Consider the following 5,203-nt stretch of genomic DNA (forward strand, 5'->3'; position numbering starts at 1 on the left):
CCTGACAAGCGGCGGTAATCAGAAGCTGTCGGGTGTGAAGTGTCCTCTGCTGCGAGGTGGGCTTGACGGCCGTTATCACGGGGGGGGACAAAGACGGCGTTAAGTCCCGCCTCGGCCGGCAAAATGATTGTTTGTCAGGTAAAAGAGAGTCGCTGAAGTGCGTTGGTGCGTTTTCATGACCCCCCCTCATCATCATACATCACCGTCAACCTGCTTTTTACATGCCCCCAATACCAAACATTGAATTTCCATATTAGTTCAAATCCCCCTGCTCCCGAAGCCGTAAAAACAACTACCTGCGGAGTTTGTGATTTGCATCTGTTTACCTCTGCCGTAAGCATCCCCGCGGTGCCGTCGCACCCGTCTGTACTTTTTTTTTTCTTTTGATGATAGCCCTAAGTTGAGGCGAGAACGCTGGGGAGGCTGCAATCTGGTTCCATCCTCCGCCGGCGTTTTGATGTTCAAGATGAACATCAGTCACAAAAGTGGACAAGGTATTTCATTTCAAAGGTATTGAAGTATGCAAAAATTGCAAATGACTTTCGATTAGAAGTTGAATTCACGAGCGTTGCTTTCGGGACTTCTTTTTACAGAAGTCTTTCTTCAGGCTTCCGATCGGCTGACCCGACCTCATACTCGCGCGTCCTCTTTCCAGCAAGTTTCCATATTTGTTTGATTTTCCTGCTCCCAAAGCTGTAAACAACTAACTGCAGAATTGATTGATTTGCATCTGTTTATCTCTGCAATATGAAAACCGAAGCTGCACTTTTTTCTTCCTTTTTTGGATGTGAGGGTGGGAGAACGCAAAGGGAATCTGCAATCTCGTTGTAGCTTTCCCCGGAGTTTTATTTACGAGCCCAGCCTGGCAATAAAGAGCGCAATTTATGACTTACTTTTTAATTAGAAATAATGTCTTGTAGCGTTTAAGTGATGGATGGTTTAATCAATATATAGAGCGAGCCGACCCGATGATCAACGTCCCGCAGAGTAGCCTAACTTAACACTTTGCCTTTCACGAGAAATATGCACTGTTGACTTTCTTTTTTTTTGGTCCGCTTCTCCGTCATCACCGCCGAGTGAATCAAGCTTGCCCTGTCACGGCGTATTTAAGCAAATATGCAACCTCAATGAAAGCCTTTTGCGGCAGTGGCTTTTAGGACTTCTTGACGGCGCATCCGCTCCAATGCGATGTGACAAGCTGGAAGGGATTTGGTTCGCATTCGGCTCAGGCTGCCAGTCGCTTGTTACTTTCTGACTGCAAAAATAACAAAAATGCAGAAAGAAGACTTCCGCCTTTGAATTAGGCCCCAATTGCAGAGGAGTAGAATGGCGACCAGCTCAAATTAGTTAGTGCGATGCATACCCTCAGTAAGGCGTATATCAGTGAGTAGACACACAGCAATAATAATAATAAGCATAGTATTAGGAAGATGCGGTGTGAATGAGCCGCATCGCATCAATCAGTCACATCGCATTTGTGATTGTGCTGATATGGCGCATGGCTCTGCCTTGAGATACGAGTTTAATTTGTTCCATGACCTCACACGTACTTCAAATCATCTTTCCCCATTGAAATGAGTGGAAATGCCATTTATCCGTTCCAGCCTCCTCCCAAAAAATACACCAGTGACTCTGTTTTTGTTTTTGTTTTTTTTAATCAGCAAAAAGAACACTCTCCAATTTATCGCGCTTCATAAAATAGATGCGCTTTTTTGTTTTTCGAACCACTGTTATTATTTGATTGTTGGTAAATAATTGGTATGATTTGGAACAGTGGTAAAGATGTTAGTGAGGGAAGGAGCTGATGTCAGGGGTCCTTTCGTCACTGTGGGTCCAACTTGGTGAAATGTAGCAGGCCACCCACCTAATTTTAGCCCCCCCCCCACACACACACACACACAGGCGTGTATCACCTGTCTTTTAAGACAAAGCACAACGGATTGCTCAGTGCTTAGCGTTGTGTTCACCCGACCCAGACTAGTCCCTCATAAGAAATATGACACAGATCCTTGGCTACGCTCTAGTCAATGCTTAACCGACCCCACTCTTGTCTCGACCCGGGGTTGGTTCGTTCATGCTGCCATCCGTCCTTCTGCTGAGCTTATCAGGCCTCTTTTGTTCAACATAAGCCCGCAGATAAGCGGTATATTGGGCCCGGGGTTACTCATGTCTGTCTTGTTCATTCATTAGAATCCCGCTAATTCCCTCCCGGATAAGCGTGTTTTCCCAGAATGCAGGTGTTGCAACGTACAGCGGGCACGCCTGATGTGTCCCGTGCAAACATTTAGTCACCAGCGCCGGCTTTTGTATTCCCGTCGAGTGCTGTTAACCCCCCCTCTCCTCAATATGTACATGCTCTGTGGAGAGTACACATGGCTAATCTCATTGACGGTGTAAAAACATTCTCCTGAAAGGTATGCGGCATGAGCCTCGTGATGACAGGCGGCAATTCTTGCTCTTTTTGTACTGGCATCTGCTTTATTTCGGGCTGTGTGCACAAGTACGCCAAGGAATCATCTTCTGCCTGGTTTAAATGACATCACATTGTATTACATTGTTGCGGCTCGTTCTGTGTGGAATCACTCATTTTCCGAGTCAAATATACACACAACAATACATTTGCATTTAATCCTTGAGAAATATTTTCTTTCTTTATTTTTTTCTTTTTTTGAAGTCAGTATTTTCTGAGATGGTTCTTGGTGTAAAAAGTTCGAAAGCTACTATTGTAGTACTAATATGGTATATATTTTGCATCTCCAAATCACAAAGCAATAAGTAAAATGAGATGCTATTTTTAGAAAACAAACGGAATCACGTTTCTTTATGAAATAGTAAATCAAACATAGAAGGAAAGGAAAAAAACTTTTACTTTCTCCCATCCAGGGAATAGTACCTGATTGGTCTTTTCCAAATACGCAGCGAGGACTCAAAGTTAAACCCGCCTAATCGGCCTCCACGGTGTCAGTTACACCCTATCGCTTTTCCTCTTTTGTCAAGCGGTGTACTCGAGACAAGCGGAGAATAAAACCCGACCCTCGCGGTCTGTTTTTTGTTGTTTTGTTTTTTTTGGGGGGGGTGTGTAAGAGCAGCCCTTTGACAATAATTGGGTGTGAATGAAACACTTGTGCTGGCCTCCAGTGAACTTCACCCAAACAGGTGGAGCAGCGTTTTATGCGAATGGACAAATGCTTGGCGGTACGGTGTGCAGGAGATTGATTGAGAGGTTTTTGGCGAGGCCCTAATTGTGCCGCGCACCATCTGCCCGGCTTCCGGAACCTGCCGGGCATGTGACAGCTTCCAGCGGAGTCGCTGATGAACAGATGTTCGTACCGACGCCATCATTCACTTCGTAGTGTACTAGCTCGTTTCTTGAAGGACCCGAATCAGGAAATCTCTTGAACTGAAACCATAATTGGGGAAAAAAAATGGTACGGAATGGGGAAAAGCTTACATTTGAGACGTGAAGTAGATAGCTGCCTAGCGTTAGCAAAACACATAGTTGTAATATGTGTCGCATTGATTAAAAACACACCAAGATGAGACTTTAGTCAGGTTTAAAGTAGCAGAAATTTCTCATTTTAGTGAGACTCTCAACATTTGGTCGAATCTTGTCATTCCGAACAAGTATCGCGTTAGCAAGGCGCCAAGTAGTATGGCATGAGTGAGACGCGTAGCTTTAGTGTAACATCTAGCATTCGTAAGGAGCATAGGATTAGGAAGACGCAAAAAAGTAACACACACGACATTTGAAAGGTGCAAAGTAGTGAAGCGTTCATGAGCGGTGTTGCCATAGTCACTCTCTCTCTCTCTCTCTCTCTCTCTCTCTCTCTCTCTCTCTCTCTCTCTCTCTCTGTGTATATATAAATATAAAACTCCCAAATGTTTCCTGAAATTCTATCTATCTATCTATCTATCTATCTATCTATCTATCTATCTATCTATCTATCTATCTATCTATCTATCTATCTATCTATCTATCTATCTATCTATCTATCTATCTATCTATCTGTCGATCTATCTATCTATCTATCTATCTATCTATCTATCTGTCGATCTATTTATTTATAGATAGATAAGTCTTTGTCGACAGCACGGAAGATGTCATTAATATTTTCATCTTTAGCTGACACAAACTCAAGGCCCGGACCTGCATTTCCTTCATTGATATGTACACGTGCGACGACAACGTGCTAAAAACGTGACTTGTCACAGATGTGACCTCACCCCCACGGATGATCGGGCAGAGATGACCTCATCCCATAATGCCCCACGGTTGAAGATAAAAATCCTTCCCCTTTATTCCTTTCATATTCCATCGAGTACAGTTGTTTGTTGTGTGCCTGTTGGTTCGTAAAATGCTCCGTTTGAATGCCTTGATTTTATTATTTGCTCACCGTTGAATTTTCTTGCGTGTGCAAACCGAATGGTGGCTGACTCGGGTGTACTGTTACTTACTTCCGTATCAACGTGGCAAAAGTCTGCTCTTGCCTTTTGTTCGGATAGGCATTCTGCAGGCACAAAGTAGTTCCTTGAATTTGTGAGATTTTTCGCGACACGTAGCGTTTGTTGGTAGCATAGCATTTTGTAAGACGCATAGCATTAATACAATATATCACATCAGTTAGGATCCTAGCAGTGGACAGAAAGCAAGGCATTGAAGGTGCATCGCATTGGTCGGCACGGAGCATCGCGGGCCTTGAGCTTAATGTAATTTGCTGAAGCACAGGAAAACAATTTGTGTTGTTTCTATTAGCGCCACCATTGATGGAAGCATTTGCATACATCAATCACCCCCCACACACTCACTCAGATTCAGTTAGGCCATAGAGATGATTGGCAGATGAATTTAGTAAAAAAATTCTCAATCAATACATTAATTTGCTGGCAGACGGACAGCCGACATGGGAAATGTGTTTAAATGGCAACATTCCTCTGGTGTCATCAGGAACACCCAAAGGAAATTCCAAATGCAAATGGCCGTCAGGATTTTCAATGTGTGCTTTTGAATGTGCTTATGTCCCCGCGCCGTTGAATAAAATGTTTTGTTTCATTCTTCATCTCTATTCTATTCTATTTTTTTTCCACCCTTTCAGAATAAAAAGAATGCGAGAAGCCACCTGATTGGACGACAACTGTCCAGCTGGGCATTTCGCAACTCAGGTAATCACTTGCATTTGCATACTGAATCTGTTGTGTACAGCAC

The 5,203-nt window shown here is 43.5% G+C and overlaps 1 protein-coding gene across 7 annotated transcripts in view; it reads left to right on the forward strand.

Moving 5' to 3' along the window:
- Positions 1 to 5,203, forward strand: part of LOC109520362 (adhesion G protein-coupled receptor L3) — a 105,852-nt gene that overhangs the window by 3,996 nt on the left and 96,653 nt on the right. For 6 of the 7 annotated variants that reach the window (XM_019877526.1, XM_019877527.1, XM_019877521.1 and 3 more), the window contains exon 2: positions 5,094 to 5,160. The exons of the other annotated variant lie outside the window; for it this stretch is intronic. The gene's annotated coding sequence lies outside the window, so the exon portion shown is untranslated. The remainder of the gene's footprint in view (positions 1 to 5,093; positions 5,161 to 5,203) is intronic. 7 annotated transcript variants of the gene reach the window in all.

Source organism: Hippocampus comes, unplaced genomic scaffold (assembly GCF_001891065.2).
Source record: "Hippocampus comes isolate QL1 unplaced genomic scaffold, H_comes_QL1_v1.1 scaffold143, whole genome shotgun sequence".
Classification (NCBI taxonomy): Eukaryota; Metazoa; Chordata; class Actinopteri; order Syngnathiformes; family Syngnathidae; genus Hippocampus; species Hippocampus comes.